This window comes from Taudactylus pleione, unplaced genomic scaffold (genome assembly GCF_031769625.1).
Source record: "Taudactylus pleione unplaced genomic scaffold, aTauple2 ptg000311l, whole genome shotgun sequence".
Taxonomy (NCBI): Eukaryota; Metazoa; Chordata; class Amphibia; order Anura; family Myobatrachidae; genus Taudactylus; species Taudactylus pleione.
The window spans coordinates 402,797-417,087 of record NW_028284712.1 but is presented as its reverse complement, the minus strand read 5'-3'; the positions used below and the strand labels follow the sequence as shown (position 1 = coordinate 417,087).

The following is a 14,291-nucleotide window of genomic DNA, read 5'->3' as shown; positions in this document are numbered from 1 at the left end:
CTTTATTTTATAGAGATGTGGGCTGTTAATTTCATTTTTACATTTTTAATTTCCAATGTCACTCTAAGTTTTCTGACATCTTCGAAGATGAGCTTTAAAACAGTCTTGAAACTAAATGCTCAATATGTGGAGAGAAGCTCAGTGGTGAGGCTACATGCAGAGTACTGTAGTTGCTCCTAAAACTAACCTTGGGGAAGGTCTGAGATTAGAGCCACATGCTGCTCTCACAGAGCATTTCTTGACTGAAGCAAGTGAGTTCCCATCAATATTGGTCAGCTTGTAACTTCAAAGCAGAAGACACTGTATGCACTAAAACTCATGTGCTGCTATTGATGCAAAGTTCTCAAGCTTGGAATTGGCTCATGGCTGGCAAATTTAAGTTCAATGGCTGAGAGGAAGTACATAGCTGCTTTCCAAATCAATTCAGACTACTCTTTCTCCACATTTTGCTAATGTATGCCTCATCTTAGGCTGCTCTAAATGTATCTATTTCCCTATCTATGAAAAGTGAAAATTTTAATATTCAGTTAGAAACTCAACGGATTTAATTCTTCAATTTAAAACCTATATTTTATAAGGTCATCATTTTTTTACTCTAAAAGTTTGAAAGTTTTCAAATCTTTATTTTATAGAGATGTGGGCTGTTAATTTGATTTTTAAACTTTTAATTTCCTATGTCACTCTAAGTTTTCTGACATCTTCGAAGATGAGCTTTAAAACAGTCTTGAAACTAAATGCTCAATATGTGGAGAGAAGCTCAGTGGTGAGGCTACATGCAGCGTACTGTAGTTGCTCCTAAAACTAACCTTGGGGTAGGTCTGAGATTAGAGCCACATGCTGCTCTCACAGAGCATTTCTTGACTGAAGCAAGTGAGTTCCCATCAATATTGGTCAGCTTGTAACTTCAAAGCAGAAGACACTGTATGCACTAAAACTCATGTGCTGCTATTGATGCAAAGTTCTCAAGCTTGGAATTGGCTCATGGCTGGCAAATTTAAGTTCAATGGCTGAGAGGAAGTACATAGCTGCTTTCCAACTCAATTCAGACTACTCTCTCTCCACATTTTGCTAATGTATGCCTCATCTTAGGCTGCTCTAAATGTATCTATTTCCCTATCTATGAAAAGTGAAAATTTGAATATTCAGTTAGAAACTCAACTGGATTTAATTCTTCAATTTAAAACCTATATTTTATAAGGTCATCATTTTTTTACTCTAAAAGTTTGAAAGTTTTCAAATCCTTATTTTATAGAGATGTGGGCTGTTAATTTGATTTTTACATTTTTAATTTCCTGTGTCACCCAAAGTTTTCTGACATCTTCAAAGTTGAGCTTTAAAACAGTCTTGAAGCTAAATGCTCAATATGTGGAGAGAAGCTCTGTTGTGAGGCTACATGCAGAGTACTGTAGTTGCTCCTAAAACTAATCTTGGGGAAGGTCTGAGATTAGAGCCACATGCTGCTCTCACAGAGCATTTCTTGACTGAAGCAAGTGAGTTCCCATCAATATTGGTCAGCTTGTAACTTCAAAGCAGAAGACACTATGCACTAAAACTCATGTGCTGCTATTGATGCAAAGTTCTCAAGCTTGGAATTGGCTTATGGCTGGCAAATTTAAGTTCAATGGCTGAGAGGAAGTACATAGCTGCTTTCCAACTCAATTCAGACTACTCTCTCTCCACATTTTGCTAATGTATGCCTCATTTTAGGCTGCTCTAAATGTATCTATTTCCCTATCTATGAAAAGTGAAAATTTGAGTATTCAGTTAGAAACTCAACGGATTTAATTCTTCAATTTAAAACCTATATTTTATAAGGTCATAATTTTTTTACTCTAAAAGTTTGAAAGTTTTCAAATCTTTATTTTATAGAGATGTGGGCTGTTAATTTGATTTTTACATTTTTAATTTCCAATGTCACTCTAAGTTTTCTGACATCTTCGAAGATGAGCTTTAAAACAGTCTTGAAACTAAATGCTCAATATGTGGAGAGAAGCTCAGTGGTGAGGCTACATGCAGAGTACTGTAGTTGCTCCTAAAATTAACCTTGGGGAAGGTCTGAGATTAGAGCCACATGCTGCTCTCACAGAGCATTTCTTGACTGAAGCAAGTGAGTTCCCATCAATATTGGTCAGCTTGTAACTTCAAAGCAGAAGACACTGTATGCACTAAAACTCATGTGCTGCTATTGATGCAAAGTTCTCAAGCTTGGAATTGGCTTATGGCTGGCAAATTTAAGTTCAATGGCTGATAAGAAGTACATAGCTGCTTTCCAACTCAATTCAGACTACTCTCTCTCCACATTTTGCTAATGTATGCCTCATCTTAGGCTGCTCTAAATGTATCTATTTCCCTATCTATGAAAAGTGAAAATTTGAGTATTCAGTTAGAAACTCAACTGGATTTAATACTTCAATTTAAAACCTATATTTTATAAGGTCATCATTTTTTTACTCTAAACGTTTGAAAGTTTTCAAATCCTTATTTTATAGAGATGTGGCCTGTTAATATGATTTTTATATTTTTAATTTCCTGTGTCACCCTAAGTTTTCTGACATCTTCAAAGTTGAGCTTTAAAACAGTCGTGAAACTAAATGCTCAATATGTGGAGAGAAGCTCAGTTGTGAGGCTACAAGCAGAGTACTGTAGTTGCTCCTAAAACTAACCTTGGGGAAGGTCTGAGATTAGAGCCACATGCTGCTCTCACAGAGCATTTCTTGACTGAAGCAAGTGAGTTCCCATCAATATTGGTCAGCTTGTAACTTCAAAGCAGAAGACACTATGCATTAAAACTCATGTGCTGCTATTGATGCAAAGTTCTCAAGCTTGGAATTGGCTCATGGCTGGCAAATTTAAGTTCAATGGCTGAGAGGAAGTACATAGCTGCTTTCCAACTCAATTCAGACTACTCTCTCTCCACATTTTGCTAATGTATGCATCATCTTAGGCTGCTCTAAATGTATCTATTTCCTTATCTATGAAAAGTGAAAATTTTAATATTCAGTTAGAAACTCAACGGATTTAATTCTTCAATTTAAAACCTATATTTTATTAGGTCATCATTTTTTTACTCTAAAAGTTTGAAAGTTTTCAAATCTTTATTTTATAGAGATGTGGGCTGTTAATTTGATTTTTACATTTTTAATTTCCTGTGTCACTCTAAGTTTTCTGACATCTTCGAAGTTGAGCTTTAAAACAGTCTTGAAACTAAATGCTCAAAATGTGGAGAGAAGCTCAGTGGTGAGGCTACATGCAGAGTACTGTAGTTGCTCCTAAAACTAACCTTGGGGAAGGTCTGAGATTAGAGCCACATGCTGCTCTCACAGAGCATTTCTTGACTGAAGCAAGTGAGTTCACCTCAAAATTGGTCAGCTTGTAACTTCAAAGCAGAAGACACTGTATGCACTAAAACTCATGTGCTGCTATTGATGCAAAGTTCTCAAGCTTGGAATTGGCTTATGGCTGGCAAATTTAAGTTCAATGGCTGAGAGGAAGTACATAGCTGCTTTCCAACTCAATTCAGACTACTCTCTCTCCACATTTTGCTAATGTATGCCTCATCTTAGGCTGCTCTAAATGTATCTATTTCCCTATCTATGAAAAGTGAAAATTTGAGTATTCAGTTAGAAACTCAACGGATTTAATTCTTCAATTTAAAACCTATATTTTATAAGGTCATAATTTTTTTACTCTAAAAGTTTGAAAGTTTTCAAATCTTTATTTTATAGAGATGTGGGCTGTTAATTTGATTTTTACATTTTTAATTTCCAATGTCACTCTAAGTTTTCTGACATCTTCGAAGATGAGCTTTAAAACAGTCTTGAAACTAAATGCTCAATATGTGGAGAGAAGCTCAGTGGTGAGGCTACATGCAGAGTACTGTAGTTGCTCCTAAAACTAACCTTGGGGAAGGTCTGAGATTAGAGCCACATGCTGCTCTCACAGAGCATTTCTTGACTGAAGCAAGTGAGTTCCCATCAATATTGGTCAGCTTGTAACTTCAAAGCAGAAGACACTGTATGCACTAAAACTCATGTGCTGCTATTGATGCAAAGTTCTCAAGCTTGGAATTGGCTTATGGCTGGCAAATTTAAGTTCAATGGCTGATAAGAAGTACATAGCTGCTTTCCAACTCAATTCAGACTACTCTCTCTCCACATTTTGCTAATGTATGCCTCATCTTAGGCTGCTCTAAATGTATCTATTTCCCTATCTATGAAAAGTGAAAATTTGAGTATACAGTTAGAAACTCAACTGGATTTAATACTTCAATTTAAAACCTATATTTTATAAGGTCATCATTTTTTTACTCTAAACGTTTGAAAGTTTTCAAATCCTTATTTTATAGAGATGTGGGCTGTTAATTTGATTTTTACATTTTTAATTTCCTGTGTCACCCTAAGTTTTCTGACATCTTCAAAGTTGAGCTTTAAAACAGTCGTGAAACTAAATGCTCAATATGTGGAGAGAAGCTCAGTTGTGAGGCTACAAGCAAAGTACTGTAGTTGCTCCTAAAACTAACCTTGGGGAAGGTCTGAGATTAGAGCCACATGCTGCTCTCACAGAGCATTTCTTGACTGAAGCAAGTGAGTTCCCATCAATATTGGTCAGCTTGTAACTTCAAAGCAGAAGACACTATGCATTAAAACTCATGTGCTGCTATTGATGCAAAGTTCTCAAGCTTGGAATTGGCTCATGGCTGGCAAATTTAAGTTCAATGGCTGAGAGGAAGTACATAGCTGCTTTCCAACTCAATTCAGACTACTCTCTCTCCACATTTTGCTAATGTATGCATCATCTTAGGCTGCTCTAAATGTATCTATTTCCCTATCTATGAAAAGTGAAAATTTTAATATTCAGTTAGAAACTCAACGGATTTAATTCTTCAATTTAAAACCTATATTTTATAAGGTCATCATTTTTTTACTCTAAAAGTTTGAAAGTTTTCAAATCTTTATTTTATAGAGATGTGGGCTGTTAATTTCATTTTTACATTTTTAATTTCCAATGTCACTCTAAGTTTTCTGACATCTTCGAAGATGAGCTTTAAAACAGTCTTGAAACTAAATGCTCAATATGTGGAGAGAAGCTCAGTGGTGAGGCTACATGCAGAGTACTGTAGTTGCTCCTAAAACTAACCTTGGGGAAGGTCTGAGATTAGAGCCACATGCTGCTCTCACAGAGCATTTCTTGACTGAAGCAAGTGAGTTCCCATCAATATTGGTCAGCTTGTAACTTCAAAGCAGAAGACACTGTATGCACTAAAACTCATGTGCTGCTATTGATGCAAAGTTCTCAAGCTTGGAATTGGCTCATGGCTGGCAAATTTAAGTTCAATGGCTGAGAGGAAGTACATAGCTGCTTTCCAAATCAATTCAGACTACTCTTTCTCCACATTTTGCTAATGTATGCCTCATCTTAGGCTGCTCTAAATGTATCTATTTCCCTATCTATGAAAAGTGAAAATTTTAATATTCAGTTAGAAACTCAACGGATTTAATTCTTCAATTTAAAACCTATATTTTATAAGGTCATCATTTTTTTACTCTAAAAGTTTGAAAGTTTTCAAATCTTTATTTTATAGAGATGTGGGCTGTTAATTTGATTTTTAAACTTTTAATTTCCTATGTCACTCTAAGTTTTCTGACATCTTCGAAGATGAGCTTTAAAACAGTCTTGAAACTAAATGCTCAATATGTGGAGAGAAGCTCAGTGGTGAGGCTACATGCAGCGTACTGTAGTTGCTCCTAAAACTAACCTTGGGGTAGGTCTGAGATTAGAGCCACATGCTGCTCTCACAGAGCATTTCTTGACTGAAGCAAGTGAGTTCCCATCAATATTGGTCAGCTTGTAACTTCAAAGCAGAAGACACTGTATGCACTAAAACTCATGTGCTGCTATTGATGCAAAGTTCTCAAGCTTGGAATTGGCTCATGGCTGGCAAATTTAAGTTCAATGGCTGAGAGGAAGTACATAGCTGCTTTCCAACTCAATTCAGACTACTCTCTCTCCACATTTTGCTAATGTATGCCTCATCTTAGGCTGCTCTAAATGTATCTATTTCCCTATCTATGAAAAGTGAAAATTTGAATATTCAGTTAGAAACTCAACTGGATTTAATTCTTCAATTTAAAACCTATATTTTATAAGGTCATCATTTTTTTACTCTAAAAGTTTGAAAGTTTTCAAATCCTTATTTTATAGAGATGTGGGCTGTTAATTTGATTTTTACATTTTTAATTTCCTGTGTCACCCAAAGTTTTCTGACATCTTCAAAGTTGAGCTTTAAAACAGTCTTGAAGCTAAATGCTCAATATGTGGAGAGAAGCTCTGTTGTGAGGCTACATGCAGAGTACTGTAGTTGCTCCTAAAACTAATCTTGGGGAAGGTCTGAGATTAGAGCCACATGCTGCTCTCACAGAGCATTTCTTGACTGAAGCAAGTGAGTTCCCATCAATATTGGTCAGCTTGTAACTTCAAAGCAGAAGACACTATGCACTAAAACTCATGTGCTGCTATTGATGCAAAGTTCTCAAGCTTGGAATTGGCTTATGGCTGGCAAATTTAAGTTCAATGGCTGAGAGGAAGTACATAGCTGCTTTCCAACTCAATTCAGACTACTCTCTCTCCACATTTTGCTAATGTATGCCTCATTTTAGGCTGCTCTAAATGTATCTATTTCCCTATCTATGAAAAGTGAAAATTTGAGTATTCAGTTAGAAACTCAACGGATTTAATTCTTCAATTTAAAACCTATATTTTATAAGGTCATAATTTTTTTACTCTAAAAGTTTGAAAGTTTTCAAATCTTTATTTTATAGAGATGTGGGCTGTTAATTTGATTTTTACATTTTTAATTTCCAATGTCACTCTAAGTTTTCTGACATCTTCGAAGATGAGCTTTAAAACAGTCTTGAAACTAAATGCTCAATATGTGGAGAGAAGCTCAGTGGTGAGGCTACATGCAGAGTACTGTAGTTGCTCCTAAAATTAACCTTGGGGAAGGTCTGAGATTAGAGCCACATGCTGCTCTCACAGAGCATTTCTTGACTGAAGCAAGTGAGTTCCCATCAATATTGGTCAGCTTGTAACTTCAAAGCAGAAGACACTGTATGCACTAAAACTCATGTGCTGCTATTGATGCAAAGTTCTCAAGCTTGGAATTGGCTTATGGCTGGCAAATTTAAGTTCAATGGCTGATAAGAAGTACATAGCTGCTTTCCAACTCAATTCAGACTACTCTCTCTCCACATTTTGCTAATGTATGCCTCATCTTAGGCTGCTCTAAATGTATCTATTTCCCTATCTATGAAAAGTGAAAATTTGAGTATTCAGTTAGAAACTCAACTGGATTTAATACTTCAATTTAAAACCTATATTTTATAAGGTCATCATTTTTTTACTCTAAACGTTTGAAAGTTTTCAAATCCTTATTTTATAGAGATGTGGCCTGTTAATATGATTTTTATATTTTTAATTTCCTGTGTCACCCTAAGTTTTCTGACATCTTCAAAGTTGAGCTTTAAAACAGTCGTGAAACTAAATGCTCAATATGTGGAGAGAAGCTCAGTTGTGAGGCTACAAGCAGAGTACTGTAGTTGCTCCTAAAACTAACCTTGGGGAAGGTCTGAGATTAGAGCCACATGCTGCTCTCACAGAGCATTTCTTGACTGAAGCAAGTGAGTTCCCATCAATATTGGTCAGCTTGTAACTTCAAAGCAGAAGACACTATGCATTAAAACTCATGTGCTGCTATTGATGCAAAGTTCTCAAGCTTGGAATTGGCTCATGGCTGGCAAATTTAAGTTCAATGGCTGAGAGGAAGTACATAGCTGCTTTCCAACTCAATTCAGACTACTCTCTCTCCACATTTTGCTAATGTATGCATCATCTTAGGCTGCTCTAAATGTATCTATTTCCTTATCTATGAAAAGTGAAAATTTTAATATTCAGTTAGAAACTCAACGGATTTAATTCTTCAATTTAAAACCTATATTTTATTAGGTCATCATTTTTTTACTCTAAAAGTTTGAAAGTTTTCAAATCTTTATTTTATAGAGATGTGGGCTGTTAATTTGATTTTTACATTTTTAATTTCCTGTGTCACTCTAAGTTTTCTGACATCTTCGAAGTTGAGCTTTAAAACAGTCTTGAAACTAAATGCTCAAAATGTGGAGAGAAGCTCAGTGGTGAGGCTACATGCAGAGTACTGTAGTTGCTCCTAAAACTAACCTTGGGGAAGGTCTGAGATTAGAGCCACATGCTGCTCTCACAGAGCATTTCTTGACTGAAGCAAGTGAGTTCACCTCAAAATTGGTCAGCTTGTAACTTCAAAGCAGAAGACACTGTATGCACTAAAACTCATGTGCTGCTATTGATGCAAAGTTCTCAAGCTTGGAATTGGCTTATGGCTGGCAAATTTAAGTTCAATGGCTGAGAGGAAGTACATAGCTGCTTTCCAACTCAATTCAGACTACTCTCTCTCCACATTTTGCTAATGTATGCCTCATCTTAGGCTGCTCTAAATGTATCTATTTCCCTATCTATGAAAAGTGAAAATTTGAGTATTCAGTTAGAAACTCAACGGATTTAATTCTTCAATTTAAAACCTATATTTTATAAGGTCATCATTTTTTTACTCTAAAAGTTTGAAAGTTTTCAAATCTTTATTTTATAGAGATGTGGGCTGTTAATTTGATTTTTACATTTTTAATTTCCAATGTCACTCTAAGTTTTCTGACATCTTCGAAGATGAGCTTTAAAACAGTCTTGAAACTAAATGCTCAATATGTGGAGAGAAGCTCAGTGGTGAGGCTACATGCAGAGTACTGTAGTTGCTCCTAAAACTAACCTTGGGGAAGGTCTGAGATTAGAGCCACATGCTGCTCTCACAGAGCATTTCTTGACTGAAGCAAGTGAGTTCCCATCAATATTGGTCAGCTTGTAACTTCAAAGCAGAAGACACTGTATGCATTAAAACTCATGTGCTGCTATTGATGCAAAGTTCTCAAGCTTGGAATTGGCTCATGGCTGGCAAATTTAAGTTCAATGGCTGAGAGGAAGTACATAGCTGCTTTCCAACTCAATTCAGACTACTCTCTCTCCACATTTTGCTAATGTATGCATCATCTTAGGCTGCTCTAAATGTATCTATTTCCTTATCTATGAAAAGTGAAAATTTTAATATTCAGTTAGAAACTCAACGGATTTAATTCTTCAATTTAAAACCTATATTTTATTAGGTCATCATTTTTTTACTCTAAAAGTTTGAAAGTTTTCAAATCTTTATTTTATAGAGATGTGGGCTGTTAATTTGATTTTTACATTTTTAATTTCCTGTGTCACTCTAAGTTTTCTGACATCTTTGAAGTTGAGCTTTAAAACAGTCTTGAAACTAAATGCTCAAAATGTGGAGAGAAGCTCAGTGGTGAGGCTACATGCAGAGTACTGTAGTTGCTCCTAAAACTAACCTTGGGGAAGGTCTGAGATTAGAGCCACATGCTGCTCTCACAGAGCATTTCTTGACTGAAGCAAGTGAGTTCCCATCAAAATTGGTCAGCTTGTAACTTCAAAGCAGAAGACACTGTATGCACCAAAACTCATGTGCTGCTATTGATGCAAAGTTCTCAAGCTTGGAATTGGCTTATGGCTGGCAAATTTAAGTTCAATGGCTGAGAGGAAGTACATAGCTGCTTTCCAACTCAATTCAGACTACTCTCTCTCCACATTTTGCTAATGTATGCCTCATCTTAGGCTGCTCTAAATGTATCTATTTCCCTATCTATGAAAAGTGAAAATTTGAGTATTCAGTTAGAAACTCAACGGATTTAATTCTTCAATTTAAAACCTATATTTTATAAGGTCATCATTTTTTTACTCTAAAAGTTTGAAAGTTTTCAAATCTTTATTTTATAGAGATGTGGGCTGTTAATTTGATTTTTACATTTTTAATTTCCAATGTCACTCTAAGTTTTCTGACATCTTCGAAGATGAGCTTTAAAACAGTCTTGAAACTAAATGCTCAATATGTGGAGAGAAGCTCAGTGGTGAGGCTACATGCAGAGTACTGTAGTTGCTCCTAAAACTAACCTTGGGGAAGGTCTGAGATTAGAGCCACATGCTGCTCTCACAGAGCATTTCTTGACTGAAGCAAGTGAGTTCCCATCAATATTGGTCAGCTTGTAACTTCAAAGCAGAAGACACTGTATGCACTAAAACTCATGTGCTGCTATTGATGCAAAGTTCTCAAGCTTGGAATTGGCTTATGGCTGGCAAATTTAAGTTCAATGGCTGATAAGAAGTACATAGCTGCTTTCCAACTCAATTCAGACTACTCTCTCTCCACATTTTGCTAATGTATGCCTCATCTTAGGCTGCTCTAAATGTATCTATTTCCCTATCTATGAAAAGTGAAAATTGGAATATTCAGTTAGAAACTCAACTGGATTTAATACTGCAATTTAAAACCTATATTTTATAAGGTCATCATTTTTTTACTCTAAACGTTTGAAAGTTTTCAAATCCTTATTTTATAGAGATGTGGGCTGTTAATTTGATTTTTACATTTTTAATTTCCTGTGTCACCCTAAGTTTTCTGACATCTTCAAAGTTGAGCTTTAAAACAGTCGTGAAACTAAATGCTCAATATGTGGAGAGAAGCTCAGTTGTGAGGCTACAAGCAGAGTACTGTAGTTGCTCCTAAAACTAACCTTGGGGAAGGTCTGAGATTAGAGCCACATGCTGCTCTCACAGAGCATTTCTTGACTGAAGCACGTGAGTTCCCATCAATATTGGTCAGCTTGTAACTTCAAAGCAGAAGACACTGTATGCACTAAAACTCATGTGCTGCTATTGATGCAAAGTTCTCAAGCTTGGAATTGGCTCATGGCTGGCAAATTTAAGTTCAATGGCTGAGAGGAAGTACATAGCTGCTTTCCAACTCAATTCAGACTACTCTCTCTCCACATTTTGCTAATGTATGCATCATCTTAGGCTGCTCTAAATGTATCTAATTCCCTATCTATGAAAAGTGAAAATTTTAATATTCAGTTAGAAACTCAACGGATTTAATTCTTCAATTTAAAACCTATATTTTATAAGGTCATCATTTTTTTACTCTAAAAGTTTGAGAGTTTTCAAATCTTTATTTTATAGAGATGTGGGCTGTTAATTTGATTTTTAAATTTTTAATTTCCTGTGTCACTCTAAGTTTTCTGACATCTTCGAAGATGAGCTTTAAAACAGTCTTGAAACTAAATGCTCAATATGTGGAGAGAAGCTCAGGGGTGAGGCTACATGCAGAGTACTGTAGTTGCTCCTAAAACTAACCTTGGGGAGGGTCTGAGATTAGAGCCACATGCTGCTCTCACAGAGCATTTCTTGACTGAAGCAAGTGAGTTCCCATCAATATTGGTCAGCTTGTAACTTCAAAGCAGAAGACACTGTATGCACTAAAACTCATGTGCTGCTATTGATGCAAAGTTCTCAAGCTTGGAATTGGCTCATGGCTGGCAAATTTAAGTTCAATGGCTGAGAGGAAGTACAGAGCTGCTTTCCAACTCAATTCAGACTACTCTCTCTCCACATTTTGCTAATGTATGCATCATCTTAGGCTGCTCTAAATGTATCTATTTCCCTATCTATGAAAAGTGAAAATTTTAATATTCAGTTAGAAACTCAATGGATTTAATTCTTCAATTTAAAACCTATATTTTATAAGGTCATCATTTTTTTACTCTAAAAGTTTGAAAGTTTTCAAATCTTTATTTTATAGAGATGTGGGCTGTTAATTTGATTTTTACATTTTTAATTTCCTGTGTCACTCTAAGTTTTCTGACATCTTCGAAGTTGAGCTTTAAAACAGTCTTGAAACTAAATGCTCAAAATGTGGAGAGAAGCTCAGTGGTGAGGCTACATGCAGAGTACTGTAGTTGCTCCTAAAACTAACCTTGGGGAAGGTCTGAGATTAGAGCCACATGCTGCTCTCACAGAGCATTTCTTGACTGAAGCAAGTGAGTTCCCATCAATATTGGTCAGCTTGTAACTTCAAAGCAGAAGACACTGTATGCACTAAAACTCATGTGCTGCTATTGATGCAAAGTTCTCAAGCTTGGAATTGGCTTATGGCTGGCAAATTTAAGTTCAATGGCTGATAAGAAGTACATAGCTGCTTTCCAACTCAATTCAGACTACTCTCTCTCCACATTTTGCTAATGTATGCCTCATCTTAGGCTGCTCTAAATGTATCTATTTCCCTATCTATGAAAAGTGAAAATTGGAATATTCAGTTAGAAACTCAACTGGATTTAATACTTCAATTTAAAACCTATATTTTATAAGGTCATCATTTTTTTACTCTAAACGTTTGAAAGTTTTCAAATCCTTATTTTATAGAGATGTGGGCTGTTAATTTGATTTTTACATTTTTAATTTCCTGTGTCACCCTAAGTTTTCTGACATCTTCAAAGTTGAGCTTTAAAACAGTCGTGAAACTAAATGCTCAATATGTGGAGAGAAGCTCAGTTGTGAGGCTACAAGCAGAGTACTGTAGTTGCTCCTAAAACTAACCTTGGGGAAGGTCTGAGATTAGAGCCAGATGCTGCTCTCACAGAGCATTTCTTGACTGAAGCACGTGAGTTCCCATCAATATTGGTCAGCTTGTAACTTCAAAGCAGAAGACACTGTATGCACTAAAACTCATGTGCTGCTATTGATGCAAAGTTCTCAAGCTTGGAATTGGCTCATGTCTGGCAAATTTAAGTTCAATGGCTGAGAGGAAGTACATAGCTGCTTTCCAACTCAATTCAGACTACTCTCTCTCCACATTTTGCTAATGTATGCCTCATCTTAGGCTGCTCTAAATGTATCTATTTCCCTATCTATGAAAAGTGAAAATTGGAATATTCAGTTAGAAACTCAACTGGATTTAATACTTCAATTTAAAACCTATATTTTATAAGGTCATCATTTTTTTACTCTAAAAGTTTGAGAGTTTTCAAATCTTTATTTTATAGAGATGTGGGCTGTTAATTTGATTTTTACATTTTTAATTTCCTGTGTCACTCTAAGTTTTCTGACATCTTCGAAGTTGAGCTTTAAAACAGTCTTGAAACTAAATGCTCAAAATGTGGAGAGAAGCTCAGTGGTGAGGCTACATGCAGAGTACTGTAGTTGCTCCTAAAACTAACCTTGGGGAAGGTCTGAGATTAGAGCCACATGCTGCTCTCACAGAGCATTTCTTGACTGAAGCAAGTGAGTTCCCATCAAAATTGGTCAGCTTGTAACTTCAAAGCAGAAGACACTGTATGCACTAAAACTCATGTGCTGCTATTGATGCAAAGTTCTCAAGCTTGGAATTGGCTTATGGCTGGCAAATTTAAGTTCAATGGCTGAGAGGAAGTACATAGCTGCTTTCCAACTCAATTCAGACTACTCTCTCTCCACATTTTGCTAATGTATGCCTCATCTTAGGCTGCTCTAAATGTATCTATTTCCCTATCTATGAAAAGTGAAAATTTGAGTATTCAGTTAGAAACTCAACGGATTTAATTCTTCAATTTAAAACCTATATTTTATAAGGTCATCATTTTTTTACTCTAAAAGTTTGAAAGTTTTCAAATCCTTATTTTATAGAGATGTGGGCTGTTAATTTGATTTTTACATTTTTAATTTCCTGTGTCACCCTAAGTTTTCTGACATCTTCAAAGTTGAGCTTTAAAACAGTCGTGAAACTAAATGCTCAATATGTGGAGAGAAGCTCAGTTGTGAGGCTACAAGCAGAGTACTGTAGTTGCTCCTAAAACTAACCTTGGGGAAGGTCTGAGATTAGAGCCACATGCTGCTCTCACAGAGCATTTCTTGACTGAAGCAAGTGAGTTCCCATCAATATTGGTCAGCTTGTAACTTCAAAGCAGAAGACACTGTATGCACTAAAACTCATGTGCTGCTATTGATGCAAAGTTCTCAAGCTTGGAATTGGCTCATGGCTGGCAAATTTAAGTTCAATGGCTGAGAGGAAGTACATAGCTGCTTTCCAACTCAATTCAGACTACTCTCTCTCCACATTTTGCTAATGTATGCATCATCTTAGGCTGCTCTAAATGTATCTAATTCCCTATCTATGAAAAGTGAAAATTTTAATATTCAGTTAGAAACTCAACGGATTTAATTCTTCAATTTAAAACCTATATTTTATAAGGTCATCATTTTTTTACTCTAAAAGTTTGAAAGTTTTCAAATCTTTATTTTATAGAGATGTGGGCTGTTAATTTGATTTTTACATTTTTAATTTCCAA

The 14,291-nt window shown here is 35.8% G+C and overlaps 23 non-coding genes across 23 annotated transcripts; all 23 read left to right on the top strand.

Moving 5' to 3' along the window:
- Nucleotides 1-128: 128 nt before the first annotated feature.
- LOC148510989 (Nuclear RNase P) lies at nucleotides 129-441 on the top strand. Its single transcript, XR_015869205.1, has one exon.
- A 306-nt stretch (nucleotides 442-747) lies between these two features.
- LOC148510988 (Nuclear RNase P) lies at nucleotides 748-1,060 on the top strand. The gene has a single exon (XR_015869348.1).
- Nucleotides 1,061-1,367: 307 nt separating this feature from the next.
- LOC148510987 (Nuclear RNase P) lies at nucleotides 1,368-1,678 on the top strand. The gene has a single exon (XR_015869227.1).
- A 306-nt stretch (nucleotides 1,679-1,984) lies between these two features.
- Nucleotides 1,985-2,297, top strand: LOC148510986 (Nuclear RNase P). The gene has a single exon (XR_015869253.1).
- Nucleotides 2,298-2,604: 307 nt separating this feature from the next.
- LOC148510985 (Nuclear RNase P) lies at nucleotides 2,605-2,915 on the top strand. Its single transcript, XR_015868964.1, has one exon.
- A 306-nt stretch (nucleotides 2,916-3,221) lies between these two features.
- On the top strand, nucleotides 3,222-3,534 carry LOC148510984 (Nuclear RNase P). Its single transcript, XR_015869180.1, has one exon.
- Nucleotides 3,535-3,840: 306 nt separating this feature from the next.
- LOC148510983 (Nuclear RNase P) lies at nucleotides 3,841-4,153 on the top strand. The gene has a single exon (XR_015869246.1).
- Nucleotides 4,154-4,460: 307 nt separating this feature from the next.
- Nucleotides 4,461-4,771, top strand: LOC148510982 (Nuclear RNase P). Its single transcript, XR_015869186.1, has one exon.
- Nucleotides 4,772-5,077: 306 nt separating this feature from the next.
- On the top strand, nucleotides 5,078-5,390 carry LOC148510981 (Nuclear RNase P). The gene has a single exon (XR_015869203.1).
- A 306-nt stretch (nucleotides 5,391-5,696) lies between these two features.
- On the top strand, nucleotides 5,697-6,009 carry LOC148510980 (Nuclear RNase P). Its single transcript, XR_015869347.1, has one exon.
- Nucleotides 6,010-6,316: 307 nt separating this feature from the next.
- LOC148510979 (Nuclear RNase P) lies at nucleotides 6,317-6,627 on the top strand. The gene has a single exon (XR_015869226.1).
- Nucleotides 6,628-6,933: 306 nt separating this feature from the next.
- On the top strand, nucleotides 6,934-7,246 carry LOC148510978 (Nuclear RNase P). Its single transcript, XR_015869252.1, has one exon.
- Nucleotides 7,247-7,553: 307 nt separating this feature from the next.
- On the top strand, nucleotides 7,554-7,864 carry LOC148510977 (Nuclear RNase P). Its single transcript, XR_015868963.1, has one exon.
- Nucleotides 7,865-8,168: 304 nt separating this feature from the next.
- Nucleotides 8,169-8,485, top strand: LOC148510976 (Nuclear RNase P). Its single transcript, XR_015869075.1, has one exon.
- Nucleotides 8,486-8,787: 302 nt separating this feature from the next.
- Nucleotides 8,788-9,104, top strand: LOC148510975 (Nuclear RNase P). The gene has a single exon (XR_015868988.1).
- A 302-nt stretch (nucleotides 9,105-9,406) lies between these two features.
- LOC148510974 (Nuclear RNase P) lies at nucleotides 9,407-9,723 on the top strand. Its single transcript, XR_015868887.1, has one exon.
- Nucleotides 9,724-10,025: 302 nt separating this feature from the next.
- LOC148510973 (Nuclear RNase P) lies at nucleotides 10,026-10,342 on the top strand. Its single transcript, XR_015869130.1, has one exon.
- Nucleotides 10,343-10,645: 303 nt separating this feature from the next.
- On the top strand, nucleotides 10,646-10,962 carry LOC148510972 (Nuclear RNase P). Its single transcript, XR_015868929.1, has one exon.
- Nucleotides 10,963-11,264: 302 nt separating this feature from the next.
- On the top strand, nucleotides 11,265-11,581 carry LOC148510971 (Nuclear RNase P). Its single transcript, XR_015869111.1, has one exon.
- A 302-nt stretch (nucleotides 11,582-11,883) lies between these two features.
- LOC148510970 (Nuclear RNase P) lies at nucleotides 11,884-12,200 on the top strand. Its single transcript, XR_015869129.1, has one exon.
- A 303-nt stretch (nucleotides 12,201-12,503) lies between these two features.
- LOC148510969 (Nuclear RNase P) lies at nucleotides 12,504-12,820 on the top strand. The gene has a single exon (XR_015869211.1).
- Nucleotides 12,821-13,123: 303 nt separating this feature from the next.
- LOC148510968 (Nuclear RNase P) lies at nucleotides 13,124-13,440 on the top strand. The gene has a single exon (XR_015868931.1).
- A 302-nt stretch (nucleotides 13,441-13,742) lies between these two features.
- Nucleotides 13,743-14,059, top strand: LOC148510967 (Nuclear RNase P). The gene has a single exon (XR_015869032.1).
- The last annotated feature ends 232 nt before the right edge of the window (nucleotides 14,060-14,291 follow it).